Below are 19,473 nucleotides of genomic sequence, written 5' to 3'. Positions count from 1 at the left end.
TTCAAAAAGTTACCGCACATATTAGTGAAGCAATATTGGCGAAGAGACAGAAAGCAGAGAGTAGTGGTGAATGGTTGTTTTTCAGAGTGGAGGTAAGTATACAGTGGTATACCACAAGTAACAGTATTGGGACCAATGTTCCCCGTAAGCTGCGCTTTGTTCTGCATAGCCTGTTTCTTTTAGTGCACAGTTCCTTTAAATTTCCGTGCATATGCGGTTTTTACAGTGGAGAAGCCGGTGAGCGGCCTGTGTGGGACCTTTCCCACGGCCGTGCAATTTAGTGGGAGCATTGATTGGGACCACTGCTCTTTTTGATATATATTCATGACCAGGATTTGGGTATACAGAGCATCATTTCAATGTTTGCAAATGATATGAAAATCGAAAAAGTATTAAACAATGAAGATAGCAGTGACAGATATCAGGAGGCCATAGACTAGTGAAATGGATAGACACATGGCAGATGAAGTCACTGGTTAGGGATCATCTGGAGTATTGTGTTCAATTCTGGGCACTCCACCTTTTGAAGGATATCAAGGCCTTAGAGAAGGTGCAGAGGAGATTTACTAGAATGCTACCAGGGATGAGAGACTTCAGTTACATGGAGAGACTAGAGAAGCTGGAATTGTATTCCTTAGAGGAGAGAAGATTATGGAGAGATTTAATAGAGGTGTTCAAAATCATGAAGGGTTTTAATAGAGTAAATAAGGTGAAACTGTTTCCACTGGCAGAACGGTCAGTAACCAGAGGACACCAATTTAAAGTAATTGGCAACAGAGCCAGACGTGAGATGAGAAGACATTTTTTTACACAGCGTGTTATGATGATCTGGAATGCACTGCCTGAAAGGGTGGTGGAAGCAAATTCAATAGTAGCTTTCAAAAGGAAATTGGATAAATACTTGAAGGAGAGAAAATTGCAGAGATTTGGGGAAAGAGCAGGGGAGTGGGATTAATCAAATAGCTCTTTCAAAGAGCCAGCACAGACACGATGGGCTGAATGACCTCCTTCTGTGCTGTAATGTTCTATGATTAGTCAGGTACACAATTGGATTGAATCAATTTTCAAACATGGCGTTGTGGATGCATGACTTATAAAGCAGGAATAAACAGATCATTCATTAAAAATCAAGCTACTATGCTGTGACTAAAATATACCATCAGTGCCTGTTGCATGAGGAGAGTGCTGCATTCGGGGTGAGAGAAGTAGAACTACTTCAGGTCTTCCAGTACAAACCAGCATTAATAATACCTTGGAGATGCTTGGGGCCCAGAGCACATTTACGGAAGTAGGAAAATAGTTGAGAGAAGAATAATTAAATTACTGTCCTGGATAACGCACAGAGAATGATTGTTGAGGCTCATTCAAACATGTGAAAGATTCATAATCCAGAAGCACTGTAAGCCTTTCAGAGCAAGTGCAAATACCTCAATAATTACTTATTTTCTCAGGACTAAGATTCCTACCTTCTACTTGGTGATGTTAGTGGCAATGTGAATAAAACTGTTATGAAAGGTAAACACAAACTCACGTTAACTAATCCATTAATTAAATAATATGGGTTCAAGAGACAATTGGATGCAGTTCCGGAGTGAGAAATATTTGGGGAAATATATGGTTAATCTATGAAAAAAGCTTGTTTGAGCTTGATGGTCCTTTCCAGTTCCTAAAAATTCTTACGGCATCAAATAATGGTTTAATGGTCAATAACCTGCAGCTAGAAAGAAAGAAACACTTGCATTTATTTAGTGCCTTTCATGACCACTTGACGTCCCAAAGTGTTTACAACCATTTAAGCATTTTTTGAAGTGTAGCCACTGTTGTAATGTAGGAAACACAGCAGCCAATTTGTGCATAGCAAGCTCCCACAAAAAAACAATGGGATAATGACCAGATAATGCCATGGGAACTTTTACATTCACCGAGATGGGGCCTTAGTTTAACATCTTATCCGAAAGACGGCACCTCTGGCAGTGCAGCTCTCCCTCAATACTGCATTGGAGTGTCGGCCTCGATTTTTGTGCTCAAGTCTCTGCAGTGGGACCTGAACCCATAACCTTCTGACTCAAGGGGAGGCTGACACAGAACACATCTTGAAATGTGTAACAGAGAAACTGAGGACAAAATTCTCCTGTTCTGCCCTTCCCGTTAGCGCCTCCGGAAGGGGAGGGGTGTTGAAACACGTCAGCGCTACACGGAGAGACCGCGTAGCGCCCCCGAACCCTCCCCAAAAGGAAGTGGAGCGTGCGACATTGCACTCCACTTCCTGTGAGGGGCGATAACCGTAATTTTGCAGCCGGGGTAGGACTTCTGCGCTGGGTGCAGGAAGTGCCGCCTCGCCTCGGTTACCGCCCCCAAACAGGGTGTAACCGAATTCCGCCCCCAAAGTATGAATGACTAGATGGGGGGGGTGGGGGGGGGGGGGGTGAGGGGGATTTTAACTTTGGCAAAAGGTGTAAAATGGGCGATATCGAATTGGCCACTGATTGTACATCACGCCTGACGTTCCCTTCCATTGACTTAAATGTGAAGAAAAATTGGGCAAGGTGTATAATGGACAGTTAATTCGATATTGCTCGTTTTACACCATTGGCTAAAGTTAAAAGTACCCCCGTGAGGTTTAAACAGAAGCTATGGCCCTGATATTAATTTTGAGGCATGGAGGGAGCAGGGTCTGTTTCGCGTGGCAGGGCCTGATTAACATTTTTTGCCCCCATTTCCCAGCTGTAGCTGGCTGTCAGGCCGGCAGGCCTGTGGCAGCATGCCACAGTTGGGGAGCGGAGAGGAGGGAAGGAGAGATTGTGGGTCAAGGGCCATGGATAGATCAGAGGTTAGGAAAGATTGCGGGGGTGGTGATGCTCAGAGGCATCAGGGAGTCGGAGACATTGGGGGGGAGGGGCGGGAGGTCGAAAACATCGGGAGGTTGGAGACATCGGAGGGTCAGAGAAATATTGGAGGGCTGGAGTTATCGGAGAGTTGTAGAAATCTGCGAGTCGGAGACATTGGGGGCTGTGGATCGATATAAGGGTTGGAGCAGCCGGGGGGTGAGGGGTGGTGAGATAGGGTGTGCAGCTGAAGTAGGTAAGTTGGATGCAGCATATAAGTGGAAAGTCACTTGAAAGGTACTTACCTGCTGGATCCAGCTGTCCTCATCACCCTTTAGCTGCCAGGTTTCCCGAGGCCCAGGAAACCCGGCCAGCCAGTGTGAAATTTAAAATGCAGGTTAAATGGAGCAGCGGCAGTCAGGAGGAGGCTAGCATCGCAAGAGGAGCAGTGCGGGAGTACTCAGGGCGGCGGCAGTTTGGAGCAGCGGCAGTCGGGAAGAGGCTAGCTAATGCAGAGGCTGAAGGTAAAACAAAAAAGTGGAAAGAAATCGAAGGGTGACGTCACAGCCAAGTGGGTAAATGATTGGCTGGTGGATTGGTGAGTATTTAATCTTTTTTTTCTTCTTTTATTTCCTTATCAGTAGGTAATCTTTGACATTATTGCCAAATTAAGTAATTTAAGGGTTAAGTCATGGCAGGAAAGCCCAGAACCATGTCATGCTCCTCCTGTGCGTTGTGAGAAGCCAGGGACGTTTCCGGTGTCCCTGATGACCACATGTGCAGGAACTGCATCCTGCTGCAGCTCCTGACAGGCCGCATTGAGGCACTGGAGCTGCGCATGGATTCACTCTGGAGCAGCCGCGATGCTGAGGATGTCGTGAATAGCACGTTAAGTGACTTGGTCACACCGCAGGTAAAGGTTACTCAGGCAGATAGGGAATGGGTGAACATCAGGCAGAGCAGTGGAAGGAATGTAGTGTAAGGGTCCCCTGCGGTCATCCCCCTCCAAAACAGATACATCGCCTTGGGTGCTATTGGGGGGGATGACTCAAATTTATGGGAACATAGGTGGCTCTGCTGCATAGTAGAGCAGGAAAAAGAGAGGGAGAGCTATACTGGTAGGGGATTCTATTGTAAGGGGAATAGATAGGCGTTTCTGCGGCCGCAATCGAGACTCCAGGATGGTATGTTGCCTCCCTGGTGCAAGGGTCAAGGATGTCTCGGAGCGGCTGCAGGACATTTTGGAGGGGGAGGGTGAACAGCCAGTTGTTATGGTGCATATAGGTACCAACGATATAGGTAAAAAACGGGATGAGGTCCTACAAGCTGAATTTAGGGAGCTATGAGTTAAATTAAAAAGCAGGACCTCAAAGCTTGTAATCTCAGGATTGCTACCAGTGCCATGTGCTAGTCAGATTAGGAATGGCAGGATAGCTAAGATGTATACGTGGCTTGAGGAGTGGTGTAGAAGGGAGGGATTCAAATTCCTGGGACATTGGAACCAGTTCTGGAGGAGGTGGGACCAGTACAAACCGCATGGTCTGCACCTGGGCAGGACCGGAACCAATGTCCTAGAGGGAGTGTTTGCTAGTGCTATTGGGGAGGAGTTAAATTAATAAAGCAGGGGGATGGGAACTTATGCAGGGAGACAGAGGGAAGTAAAATGGTGGCAGAAGCAAAAGATAGAAAGAAGAAAAGTAAAAGTCAAGGGCAGAGAAACCCAAGGCAAAAATCAAAAAGGGCCACATTACAGCAAAATTCTACAGGGGCAAAGTATGTTAACAAGACAAGCCTGAAGGCTCTGTGCCTCAATGCGAGGAGTATTCGTAATAAGGTGAACCAATTAACTGCACAGACATCTATTAACGAATATGATATAATTGGGATTACGGAGACATGGTTCCAGGGTGACCAAGGCTGGGAACTCAACATCCAGGGGTATTCAACATTTAGGAAGGATAGACAGAAAGGAAAAGGAGGTGGGGTAGCGTTGCTGGTTAAAGAGGAAATTAACGCCATTGTAAGGAAGGACAGTAGCTTGGATGATGTGGAATCTGTATGGGTAGAGCTGCGGAATACCAAAGGGCAGAAAACGCTAGTGGGAGTTGTGTACAGGCCAACAAACAGTAGTAGTGAACATATACATAAGAACATAAGAACATAAGAATTAGGAACAGGAGTAGGCCATCTAGCCCCTCGAGCCTGCTCCGCCATTCAAAAAGATCATGGCTGATCTGGCCGTGGACTCAGCTCCACTTACCTGCCCGCTCCCCATAACCCTTAATTCCCTTATTGGTTAAAAATCTATCTATCTGTGACTTGAATACATTCAATGAGCTAGCCTCAACTGCTTCCTTGGGCAGAGAATTCCACAGATTCACAACCCTCTGGAAGAAGAAATTCCTTCTCAACTCTGTTTTAAATTGGCTCCCCCGTATTTTGAGGCTGTGCCCCCTAGTTCTAGTCTCCCCGACCAGTGGAAACAACCTCTCTGCCTCTATCTTGTCTATCTCTTTCATTATTTTAAATGTTTCTATAAGATCACCCCTCATCCTTCTGAACTCCAACGAGTAAAGACCCAGTCTACTCAATCTATCATCATGAGGTAACCCCCTCATCTCCGGAATCAGCCTAGTGAATCGTCTCTGTACCCCCTCCAAGGCTAGTATATCCTTCCTTAAGTAAGGTGACCAAAACTGCACGCAGTACTCCAGGTGCGGCCTCACCAATACCCTATACAGTTGCAGCAGGACCTCCCTGCTTTTGTACTCCATCCCTCTCGCAATGAAGGCCAACATTCCATTCGCCTTCCTGATTACCTGCTGCAACTGCAAACTAACTTTAGCCCTTATGGCTAAAGGGATCAAGGGGTATGGAGAGAAAGCAGGAAAGGGATACTGAGGTGAATGATCAGCCATGATCTTATTGAATGGTGATGCAGGCTCAAAGGGCCAAATGGCCTACTCCTGCACCTATTTTCTATGTTTCTATGTTAAATCTGAGGCACGCAGCCTCATTATAATATTTAAATGACCAACCTGCCTCCTGGAAGTGGATTGGTCACCTGCCCTCTGTCCATCCTCCGTTAAAACCAGAAGTGGGCAGGCTGGAGGTGGGTTCAGGTTAGATTTGAGGTTTTTAACATGTTTACATACCACCTGAACCAAACCCACTCGTTTATATCTGGGAGGTGTTTTATTAATGGGTAGTAACCAATACAATAGCAACTAATAAAATAGATGCATTCTAAGCTATTTTTCTCAAATTTCAAAGACACCACATCCATTCGGTTGGATTTTCGGGTGGTTTGCAACTGGGTATTCGCCATGTTTTGACCCTCCATGGCAAAAACCCGGTCTCTAACCCCAGTCGTGATTCTCGGTTCCTTGTTTGCAGCGGCGTTTAGAAGCACCGCCGGGGAGAGTTGCGCCGGACGTGTAATGACGCGGATTGCATTACCGTCCGAGTTTCGGCACTCACTTGACCCGTACGCCGCGCCCCGAAGACGGCCAGGTAAAACCCAGCGGTGCAGCCCTGCCAGCAGCAGTAAGTTGAAAAACCTGAAAAAAAGGTAAATTAAAGTTTTTAATTTTTTTTGCAGTAATTTGATAGGTAAGGGTCTTGGTAATGTTTTTTTAAATATTTTTTTGATTTTTTTTTTCCCGCCCTTCCCAAGGCCTCTCTCTCAGCGCTCCTGGCCCCGCACTGAAGTTGGCGAGGATCGTGTTTTGCGCCCCGAATAATAGTGCAATGCCTCCCTTTGCACAGACCCCAAGTGCCAAAAGTTGGGCCTTAAATCGGAAACGCAGCAAAAATGGTAATTTTCACATATCGCTTACGTTTTCGCCCAAAAACGGAGAAACCCGAAAATCCAGCCCTATAGATGGAAAATATACTTGAAAAGTGGTAAACAACATTGGAAACAGTATCTAGAATTGCAGGGAAGAGAAGTGTGGTACAAACAACTCATTGGTGGAATCTATGGCCAGTGCCACACAGGCAGCAGATATAGTAATATGGAACTAAATTTTCTGCTTTGTTTGAAAATGGGTTAATAACTTTTTTCAGTCATTATTTTAAAGTGCTAAGAAAATGAAAGTTGTGCATAATTTTCAAATAGATGATTCAATGTTTGGTCATGGGAACTCAGCTAATCACAACACACCTGATATTAATGATACTTTCACACTTCTCAAACACTTCTCAAACTAATATAAATAAGGAAAAGTCTGTGACATGGTAATATGCAAATAGCAACGCTGTATGGCTCAGAGACATGGACCATGTACAGTAGACACCTCAAGTCGCTGGAGAAATACTACTAACGATGCCTCTGCAAGATCCTACAAATGCCCTGGTAAGACAGAAGCACCAACATTAACGTCCTTGACCATTCCAACATCCCCAGCATTGAAGCACTGACCACACTTGATCAGCTCTGCTGGGTAGGCCTCATCGTTCGCATGCCAGACACAAGACTCCCAAAGCAAGCGCTCTACTCGGAACTCCTTCATGGCAAATGAGCCAAAAGTGAGCAGAGGAAACGTTACAAGGACACCTTCAAAGCCTCCCTGAAAAAGTGCAACATCCCCAATGACACCTGGGAGTCCCTGGCCAAAGATCGCCTTAAGTGGAGGAAGTATATCCGGGAGAGCGCTGAGCACCTCGAGTTTCATCACCGAGAGCATGCAGCAATCAAGCGCAGGCAGCAGAAAGAGCGTGCGGCAAACCTGTCCCACCCACCCTTTCCCTCAACGACTATCTGTCCCACCTGTGACAAGGACTGTAGTTCTCGTTTTGGACTGTTCAGCCACCTAAGGACTCATTTTAAGAGTGGAAGCAAGTCTTCCTTGATTCCGAGGAACTGCCTATGATGATGATTTGTGAAATGGCACAAAATCCTGCATGCACATATTCACTTCTGTCACCACAATCAACATTTTTCTGAATGTAATGATTCCTTATCGTTGCTCCTCCAAATCTGTCAAAATCAACAGGAAGATTTCAAATTTTCCTCAGTGTTCTACCTCCTGATCACAATCATGATCTCCCAGAATACCATCTTGTGTTGTTTTCCTAATGAAAGCACGTAATATTTATTATATTGATGTTGATTATGTATAATACCTAACATAATGAAAGTGAGGTAAAATGTAATATTAAAACACCAAGTACTATTATTTTACAGTATAAGAGTAAGAGTGACATAAATACGACAACAAACACAGCAACTTACATTTACGTAGTTTCGTTAACGTAGTGAAACATCCAAGCAAACTTACAAAGGCGTAATCAGGCAAAAATAGACGCTGAGTTAAAGAATTAGGAGGGGGTCACCAAAAGCTTGGTCAATGGGGTTGGTTTTAGTAGGACCTTAGAGGAGCAGAGGGAGGTGGAAAGGCAGAGGGATTTTCAGATCCCTGGGTCAATACTGGGGCGAAATGAGCGGGCGATACACAAAAGGCTAAATTCAGAGGAACGGAATATTTGAAGGGGGTGGTTGGGCCGTAGAGCTGTAGGATGTTACAGAGAAACGGATGGGTGAAACAATTAAGAGATTTAAACAAGAGGATGAGAATTTAAAACTGGAGGCTTTGGGGGACTGGGAGCCAAGGAACATGGCTGCTAGGTGAGCTGGGCTTGGTGCGGAATAGGATGCAGGCTGTCGCGTTTTGGATGAACTGAAGATTACAGAGGGTGCAGATTGTGAGGCTGGCCTGGAGAGCAATGGAATAGTTGAATCTGGAGGTGATAAAGGCTTGGTGAGGGTTTCAGTGGCAGCTGGGCTGTGGCAAGGGCAGAGGGGGTTGATGTTATGGAAGTAGAAATAGGCGATCTTTGTGATAGGGAGGATGCGGTAATATCAGTCCAGCTCAGGGTCGAATATGGTGGCAAGGTTGAAAACAGACTGATTCAGGTTGAGATAATGGCCAGGCAGGGGCATGGATTTGGTAGCGAGAATACAGAGTTTGTGGTGGGGGCAAAAGACAATGGTTTCGGTCTTTAACTGGTAGAAATTGCAGTTCATCCAAGACTAGATATCGGACAAGCAGCCTGATAGCACAGTGGCAGTGGAGGGGTTGAGAAAGATAATGGTGGGGCAGAGCTGGATGTTGTCAGCGTATGTGTTGTAAGGGGATAAAATACAGTCAATAAAGTGGATACTGAAGGTAGTGAATTGAGATGACACATGGTCTAGATTGTAGGCTATATCAGTATTAGGTGGTTCTGAGGAATCAGGAGTTCCTCTGTATTCCGGTAGGGATTGCGATTGACCAATGATGTAAAACTCGCTTATGTATGTAAAGCACACTTATACACTCGCTTACATTGGGTTAAGAAGAGGGAAGCAGCAATGCCTGATGGTTAATGAACCATCCGTTGTATTAACCTTAGTACAGACTCATGAAATCTTACTTTTTAGTACTGAACTAGGACAGTAAAATGTTTGGGAACATAGATTATAGCAGCATGGGAACAGGATGGTATTGACTGGTAGTTTTGACTAGAGATCTTGGGAGAGGGATAAGGAGGCACCACCCTGGAAAACAAAGTTAATCAACATATCATGAGGAACTGAGGCAAAGATGACACCACTGAATAACACATTCCAGAAGGGTGACATGTGATGGAAGATGGACAGGTGGGGGGAACCACTCAGAGCTAGTCTGATAAGAGTCAACAAATCAATGTAACTATGCTCAAAGCAGTAGACCAATCAATGGTTTTGTAGGAGGGTCACACACCTCAGAAAATGTATAACTGTCATTACAAACTGTTGTTCTGGAAATTGTTCATCGGAACCTTCCCATGCATGCTCGAATAAAACCAGTTGAACCAAAGTTTTCATCTGAGTGACTCCGTGGTCACTATACGAAAGGGCGGGTGTCGATTCCTTATATCAGGGAGTCCATCTCGACATCTTCCTTATCCCCAACAGTGTGGAGATGATGATGTCAAGGGGCAGCATGTAGATAAGGAAGACGAGAAGCCAAGGACAGATCCTTGGTAGACTCCGGAGGTAACAGTGCAGGGGTGGGAAGGGAAGATGTTGGAGATGCTCTGGCTATGATTGGATAAGTAAGAGTGGAACTAGGCAAGATCAATCATAAGAGAGACAGAATGTAATAAAAGATTATTCAGTTTGAGTAAAGTAATAAAATACCAATGATATAACACAGTACTATGATATAACACAGAATGTTTTTTTTAACTCGTTCTTGCATTGTGGGTATTGCTGACAAGGCCAGCATTTATTGCCCATCCCTAATTGCCCTTGAGAAGGTGGTGGTGGGATGCTTTCTTGATCCTTGTGGTGAAGGTAATCCACAGTGATGCTAGGAAGGGTGTTTAAGGATTCTGACCCAGCGACAACGAAGGAACGGCATTATATATCCAAGTTACAATGGTGTGTAACTTGGAGGGAAACTTGCAGCTTATGGTGCTCCCATGCGCCGGATGCCCTTGTCCTTCTAGGTGTTAGAGGTTACGGGTTTGGAAGGTGCTGCCGAAGAAGCTGTGGCGAGTTGCTGCAGTGCATCTTATAGATGGTACACACTGCAGTCATGGTGCGTCGGTGGTGGAGAGAGTGAATGTTGAAGATAGTGGATGGGGTGCCAATTAAATGGGCTGTTTTGTCTTGGATGGTGTTGAGAGTTGTTGGAGCTGCACTGATCCAGGTAAGTGGAGAGTATTCCATCATACTCCTGACTTGTGCCTTGTGGATGGTGGAAAGGCTTTGGGGAGTCAGGAGCTGAAACACTCACCGCAGAATACCCAGCCTCTGACCCACTCTTGTTGCCATAGTATTTATGTGGCTGGTCCAGTTAAGTTTCTGGTCAATAGTGACCTCCAGGATGTTGATAGTGGGGGATTTGGCGATGGTAATGTTGTTGAATATCAAGGGGAGGTGGTTAGACTCTCGCTTGTTGAAGATAGTCATTGCCTGGCACTTGTGTGATGCATATGTTACTTGCCACTTATCAGCCCAAGCCTGAATGTCATCCAGGTCTTACTGCATGGACTGCTTCATTATCTGAGGAGTTGCGAATTGAACTGAACACTGTGCAAGCATCAGTGAACATTCCCATTTCTGACCATATGATGGAGAGAAGGTCATTGATGAAACAGCTGAAGATGGTTGGGCCTAGGACACTGCCCTGAGGAACTCCTGCAGTGATGTCCTGGGGCTAGGATGATTGACCTCCATTAGCCACACCATCTTCCTTTGTGCTAGGTATGACTCCAGCCTGTGGAGAGTTTTCCCCCTGATTCCCATTTACTTCAATTTTACTAGGGCTCATAAGAACCTAAGAACATAAGGAATAGGAGCAGGAGTAGGCATTTGGCCCCACGAGCCTGATCCGCCATTTAATAAGATCATGGCTGATCTGATCATGAACTCAGCTCCACTTCCCTGCCTGCTCCCCATAACCCTTTATTCCCTTATCGCTCAAAAACCTGTCTATCTCCACCTTAAAAATATTCAATGACTCAGTCTCCACAGCTCTCTGGGGCAGAGAATTCCATTGATTTACAACCCTCTGAGAGAAGAAATTCCTCTTCATCTCAGTTTGAAATGGACAGCCCTTATTCTGAGACTTCTTGGTGCCACATTCAGTCAAGTGCAGTCATTCTCACCTCACCTCTAGAATTCAGCTCTTTTGTCCATGTTTGGACCAAAGTTGAGTGATCCTGGCAGAACCTGTTATGTATGCAACACCTTGTAACTGGCATTCTACCGCTACCAGAGGGCGCATCTGGTGGAGTCCCAAGGGATCCCAGCATCTCTTGGGAGCACTGCAACTAAGCAGGCCTCCTATGCTGTCCTAGCACTCTAGTGTCAGAATAAAGAGACTAAGGCCGCACTTACTCAAGTCTACAGTACTTAGTCACATTGCTTTATTTGAGACATAACAACTGGTGACGAGTAATAGATAATGAACCATCACGCGAAAATGCAGGGAACTGTTGGTATCCTGGAGAAATTCTCAGAAGGTGATGATTGGGAAGCCTTCGTGGAGTGACTCGACTAATACTTCGTGGCCAACGAGCTGGAAGGGAATGAGAACGCTGCCAAACGAAGGGTGAGCCTCCTCACCGTCTGCGGGCAACAACCTACGGCCTCATGAAGAATCTTCTTGCTCCTGGTGAAACAAACAACCAAATCATATGAAGAACTGTGTATGCTGGTCCGGGAGCACTTAAATCCGAAGGAGAGCTTTCTGATGGCAAGGTATCAATTTTACACATGTCAACGGTCTGAAGGCCAGGAAGCGGCGAGCTACGTCGCCGAACTAAGGCGCCTTGCAGGGCATTGCGAATTCGGTGGATTCCTGGAGAAAATGCTGAGAGACTTTTTTGTGCTTGGCATTGGCCATGAGGTTATCCTTTGCAAACTATTGACTGTTGAAACACTGAACCTGAGCAAAACCATAACGATAGCCCAGGCATTTATGTCCACCAGCGATAACACTAAATGAATTTTGCAGCATAAAGATGCATCGGCAAGTACTGTACACAAAGTAACGTCGTTTTCAGGCAGGAATGCATATGGCAGAACGTACATGCCTGCAGCTGCACGACCTCAGATGATTCAGAGTCCGCCATCACATGTGAATGCGAGGCAATTAACTCCTTGTTGGCGCTGCGGAGGTGAACATCGAGCCCATTAATGCCACTTCAAACACTATGCGTGCAAAGGCTGTGGAACAATTGGACACCTCCAGCGAATGTGCAGACGAGCTGCAAACTCTGCAAACCACCATGGCGGATCAAACTGAACTAGAGATTCAAACCGAGGAGGCAGAAGTGTACGGGGTACACACCTTCACCACGAAATGTCCACCGATCATGTTAAAAATTGAACTAAATGGAATTCCAGTATCCATGGAATTGGACACGGGTGCGAGTCAGTCTATCATGAGTAAAAAGGCCTTCGAGAGGCTGTGGTGCAACAAGGCACAAAGGCCCAAGCTGAGCCCTATTCATACCAAGCTGAGAACTTACACTAAATAGCTGATCCCTGTAATGCAGCAGTAAAAGTCTTCTATCTCTGGGTTAATTGTTGCTATGTTAATGTCTCCTGTGGAGAAGGGTTTTCGAATATCCACAATTCTCCAGACAATTTACTTTAGTTTCAAGACCCCAGACAGCTTCAATACTCAAACTAGTTTCTTCGTAGGATAGTCATCCTTTAGTTCTCTAGCCCTGCCCACACAGACTAAATTTGTCTCGTAAAATCCCAAATTCGATTAAAGTTCGTAGTTTCTTCCATGTGTACTTTAGGATTTCAAACGTTCTGGGAGATAGTTCCAAATTAAATTTCCTTTCCAATGAGTCCAAACACTGGGGGGGGCGGGTTTCCCACGAATTTTGCACCCTTCAAATGGTAAGTACTGCAAGGAATCGAATATGGCCTGGGTGATCTCCTGGACTAGTTTCGGTCGCCTGGATGGGTCGGAGAGGAATTTTCCCAGATTTTTTCTGCCTAAATTGGCCTGGGTTTTTATCTGGTTTTTGCCTCTCCCAGGAGATCACATGGCTCAGGTTAGGGTGGAGTGTAGAATGTTTCAGGTGTCGCAGTTGTGTGGGGCGGACTGGTTGGGCTGGGTGCTCTTTACCTTTCCGGCATTGTTCATAAGTTTATATGTAATCTTTAGGGCTGCTGACTAAGGGTCATGCGGCTCTTTGTCGGCTGGCGTGGACATGATGGGCCGAAATGGTCTCCTTCTGCGCTGTAAATTTCTATGTTTCTTTGTTTCTATGATGTTATACCTTGATTTCTGCATCATTAGGATAAATGTGAGGATCCACTTTGGTGGTAAAAACAGAGAGACAGACTATTATCTGAATGGTGACAGATTAGGAAAAGGGGAGGTGCAACGAGATCTGGGTGTCATGGTACATCAATCATTGAAGGTTGGCATGCAGGTACAGCAGGCGGTTAAGAAAGCAAATGGCATGTTGGCCTTCATAGCGTGGGGATTTGAGTACATGGGCAGGGAGGTGTTACTACAGTTGTACAGGGCCTTGGTGAGGCCACACCTGGAGTATTGTGTACAGTTTTGGTCTCCTAACTTGAGGAAGGACATTCTTGCTATTGAGGGAGTGCAGCGAAGGTTCACCAGACTGATTCCCGGGATGGCCGGTCTGACATATCAAGAAAGACTGGATCAACTGGGCTTGTATTCACTGGAGTTCAGGAGAATGAGAGGGAATCTCATAGAAACGTTTAAAAATCTGACGGGTTTAGACAGGTTAGATGCAGGAAGAATGTTCCCAATGTTGGGGAAGTCCAGAACCAGGGGTCACAGTCTAAGGATAAGGGATAAGCCATTTAGGACCGAGATGAGGAGAAACTTCTTCACCCAGAGAGTGGTGAGCCTGTGGAATTCTCTACCACAGAAAGTTGTTGAGGCCAATTCACTAAATATATTCAAAAAGGAGTTAGATGTAGTCCTTACTACTAGGGGGATCAAGGGGTATGGCGAGAAAGCAGGAAGGGGGTACTGAAGTTGCATGTTCTGCCATGAACTCATTGAATGGCAGTGCAGGCTGGAAGGGCTGAATGGCCTACTCCTGCACCTATTTTCTATGTTTCTATGTTTCTATGGAGCGGTGCACGAACTACCACTATGGATTATACCAGGAGATGGCCCCACACTGTTCGGCAGAAGCTGGGTGGGAAAAATCTGCTGGAACTGGGACAACATCTTAGCGCTTTCGTCCGTTGACGACGCCTCATGTGCCCAGGTTTTGAGCAAGTTCCCGTCGTTGTTTGAGCCAGGCAACGAAAATTTCTCTGGGGCGAAGGTGCAGATCCACTTGGTTTCCGGTACACGACCCATCCACCACAAGGCACATGCGATGCCATTCATGATGCAAGAGAAAGTGGAGATCGAGCTAGACAGGCTGCAACGAGAGAACACCATTGCGCCGGTTGAGTTGAAGGAGTGGGCCAGTCCGATTGTTCCGGTTCTCAAGGCAATGGCACGGTCAGAATTTGTGGGGACTATTATACCGTTGTAACGATTATACCATTTTTCGCTGCAGGACTAGTACCCGCTACCCAAGGCAGATGACCTATTTGCGACACCAGCAGGAGGGAAGACGTTCACCAAGTTGGACCTGACCTCGAATCACATGATGCAGGAGCTGGCGGAATCTTCGAAAGGCCTCACCTGCATCAACACGCACAAAGGTCTGTTCATCTACAATAAATGCCCGTTTGGGATTCGATCGGCCACGGCTATTTTTCAAAGGAACGTGGAGAGTCTGCTAAAGTCAGTTCCACGCACCGTGGACAACATATTAATCACAGATCGGGACACCATCGAACACTTGCAGAACCTGGATGAGGTTCTAAGTCGGCTCGCTCGTGTGGGACTCAGGTTGAAATGCTCGAAGTGTGTTTTCCTGGTGCCAGGGGTCAAGTTCTAAGGGAGAAGAATCGCGGCAGACGACATCAGACCCACCGACGCCAAGACAAAGGCCATCAAGAAGGCGCTGAGACCACAGAACGTGACGGAGCTGCGGTTATTTTGGTAATTTCCTACCCATGTTAAGCACCTTGCTAGAACCTCTACATGTGATGCTATGCAAGGGAGATGACTGGGTATGGGGGAAATCACAAGATACTGCTTTTGAGAAAGCCAGAAATCTGTTATGTTCCAACAAACTGCTTGTTCTGTATGACCCATGTAAACGTTTAGTGCTAGCTTGCAATGCGTCTTTGTACGGGGTCAGGTATGTGTTACAACAAGCAAACAAATCAGGAACATTGCAATCAGTTGCTTATGCATCCAGGAGTTTGTCCAAGGCCAAAAGGGCCTACATCATGATTGAAAAAGAAGCTCTGGCATGCGTTTACGGTTGTAGGAAATGTACCAGTATCTGTTTGGGCTTAAGTTCGAGTTAGAAACTGACCATAAGCCGCTCATATCGCTATTCTCAGAGAGCAAAGGGATTGATACCAATGCCTCTGCTCACATCCAAAGATGGGTGCTCACGCTGTCTGCATATAACTATGTAATTCGCCACAGGCCAGGCATAGACAACTGCGCTGATGCTCTCAGTCGGCCACCATTGCCCACCACCGGGGTGGAAATGGCACAGCCTGCAGACTTGCTCTTGGTAATGGATGCATTTGAAAACAAAAAGTCACCCGTTATGGCCTGCCAGATCAGGACCTGGACCAGCCAGGATCCTTTACTGTCCCTTGTAAAAAACTGTGTCCTCCATGGGAGCTGGTCCAGCGTCCCAGCGGAGATGCATGAAGAGATCAAGCCGTTCCAGCGGCGCAAAGACGAAATGTCCATACAGGCAGACTGTTTTTTGTGGGGTAATCATGTGGTTTTGCCTAAGAAAGGCAGGGAAATGTTCATATGCGACCTACACAGTACCCACCCAGGCATAGTAATGATGAAAGTCATAGCCAGATTCTTTCATGTATTCATCTGTCATTGTAACCCATGTATAAGCTGACCTAAGTTGTATATCTTGAGAACACTGATCACAGGGGGCGAACTTGTGGGAGACACTCCTAACCTGGACTTTCCTGTATAAAAGGGGAAGCTCCACCCACCGTCTGTCTCTTGAGGTCTTGGTAATAAAGGTAACTGGTCACAGAGTGACCTTCTCTCAAGTATGGGCCTCGTGTGCATTTATACTGTATAGTAAGGACATATTAGATCCCATGTGTGGTGGTCCGGCATCGACTCAGATTTGGAGTCTTGCATGCGCCAATGCAACACTTGCTCTCAACTGAGCAATGCACCCAGGGAGGCACCGCTAAATTTGTGGTCATGGCCCTCCAAACCATGGTCTAGGATCCACGTTGACTTCGCAGGCCCATTTCTAGGCAAAATGTTTTTGGTTGTTGTGGATGCTTATTCAGAATGGATTGAGTGTGTTATAATGTCTGTAAGCACGTCCACTGCCATCATCGAAAGCCTACGAGCCACGTTTGCCACACACGGCCTGCCTGATGTCCTTGTCAGCAACAATGGGCCATGCTTCACCAGCAATGAATTCAAGGAATTCATGACCCGCAATGGGATCAAGCACGTCACATCTGCCCCTTTCAAGCTTGCATCTAATGGCCAGGCAGAACAGGCAGTCCAAACCATCAAGCAAAGCTTGAAACGTATGTCGGAAGGCTCCCTGCAGACCCGCCTGTCCCGAGTCCTGCTCAGCTACCGCACAAGACCCCACTCGCTCACCGGGGTTCCCCCTGCCGAACTGCTCATGAAAAGGGCACTCAAAACAAGGCTCTCTCTAGTCCACCCTGATCTCCATGATCATGTCGAGGGCAGGCGGCATCAACAAAGTATGTACCATGATTGCGCAAATTTGTCACGCGATATTGAAGTCAAGGACCCTGTATTTGTACTCAACTATGGACATGGTCCCAAATGGCTTTCTGGCACTGCCGTAGCCAAAGAAGGGAGTAGGGTGTTTGAGGTCAAACTTGCAAATGGACTAACTTGCAGAAAGCATTTGGATCAAACCAAACTGCAATTCACAGACAGCCACGAGCAACCTGAAGAGGACACCACCAACTTCGACCCTCCAATACACACACAAGTGGCAACCGAAATCACGGTTGACCACAAAGCTGAGACCATCATCCCCAGCAGCCCAGCAAGACCAGCTGCGCAGCAGTCCAGTGAAGGTCCAACCAACTCACCTGCACCTGTGTTTGAACCGAGATGATCGACTAGGGAGCGGAAAGCCCCAGATCGTCTCACCCTGTAAATAAGTGTATTATTGACTTTGGTGGGGAGTGATGTTATGTATGCAATACCTTGTAACCAGCATTCTACCATCACTAGAGGGTGCATCTGGTGGAGTCCCAAGGGATCCGAGCATCCCTTGGGAGCACTGCATATAAGCCATATTAGCTTCCTTTTGAGGTCCCCACCATCATAGAAGCCAATCTTCAGCCAATTCGATTCACTCCATGTGATATCAAGAAGTGGATAACCGCACTGGATACAGCAAAGGCTATGGGCTCCGATAACATCCCGGCTATTATGTTGAAGACTTGTGCTCCAGAACTAGCTGCGCCTCTAGCCAAGCTGTTCCAGTACAGCTACAAAACTGGCATTTACCCGACAATGTAGAAAACTTCCCAGGTATGTCCTGTCCACAAAAAGCAGGACAAATCCAATCCGCCCAATTACTGCATGCAAGCACTCTGGAGTCAGAATAAAGAGACTAAGGTCACACTTACTCAAGTCTACAGTACTCAGTCACATTATTTTATTTAGACATAACAGAACCCAAACTCAGTATCAGCGAGCAGGTTATTGGTGAGTAAGTGTTGCTTGATTGCATGGTCAATGACACCTTCCATCACTTTGCTGATGATTGGGAGTAGACTGATGGGGCAGTAATTGGGCGGATTGGATTTGTCCTGCTTTTTGTGGACAGGACATACCTGGGAAGTTTTCTACATTGTCGGGTAAATGCCAGTTTTGTAGCTGTACTGGAACAGCTTGGCTAGAGGCGCAGCTAGTTCTGGAGCACAAGTCTTCAACATAATAGCCGGGATGTTATCGGAGCCCATAGCCTTTGCTGTATCCAGTGCGGTTATCCACTTCTTGATATCACATGGAGTGAATCGAATTGGCTGAAGATTGGCTTCTATGATGGTGGGGACCTCAAAAGGAAGCTAATATGGATCATCCACTTGTCACTTTTGACTGAAGATGGTTACAAATGTTTCAGCCTTGTCTTTTGCACTTGTGTGCTGGACTCCGCCATCATTGAGGATGGGGATATTCATGGAGCCTCCTTCTCCTGTTAGTTGTTTAATTGTCCACCACCATTCACGACTGGATGTGGCAGGACTGCAGAGCTTTGATCTGCTCCATTGATTGTGGGATCACTTAGCTCTGTTTATGGCATGCTGCTTCTGCTGCTTAGCATGCATGTGTTGCAGCTTCCCCAGCTTGGTACCTCATTTTTAGGTATGCTTGGTGCTGCTCCTGGCATGCTCTTCTATATTCCTCATTGATCGAATGTTGGTCCCCTGGCTTGATGGTAATGGTAGAGGGAGGGATATGCCGGGCCATGAGGTTACAGATTGTGGTGGAGTACAATTCTGCTGCTGTTGATGGCCCACAGTGCCTCACGGATGCCCAGTTTTGAGCTGCTAGATCTGTTCTGAACAGAATGGATAATTACAGGAATAAAAATGATAAAAACTGAATGAGAGCAAAGAGTGAGTGTAATAGAACAATAAGTGATGTACTGTGTAATGTAACTGTACACTGTGACATAGTGTAATAACACAGTGATATATAATGCTAATAATTTTGCAGCGGTTTGTAACCTTTTTTTAAAGATACAATGTATACGATTATCTTTATCTTGGAAGAGCGGGGCAGAAGGAAATAGGTACAAATACAAGTGGAGAAATTCTCTCTGATGGACTGGATAATCTCCCTGAAGTCATGAATCTAATTTCCTGATGCCGTCTTTTAAAAGTTGTGATGTATATTATTTTGCATTACAAATCATCTCATGGATCAATGGGACTGAAAGAGTATTCGAATTCAGCTGTAGCATGACAGTTTGTACTATAGGGGTAATTTTAGGATTTTGCAATTTCCTGATTGATTTTTGCAAATTGGAAATTCAG

The sequence above is a fragment of the Pristiophorus japonicus genome, chromosome 3 (assembly GCF_044704955.1).
Source record: "Pristiophorus japonicus isolate sPriJap1 chromosome 3, sPriJap1.hap1, whole genome shotgun sequence".
Lineage (NCBI taxonomy): Eukaryota > Metazoa > Chordata > Chondrichthyes > Pristiophoridae > Pristiophorus > Pristiophorus japonicus.
Note: the sequence above shows the minus strand (reverse complement) of the source record.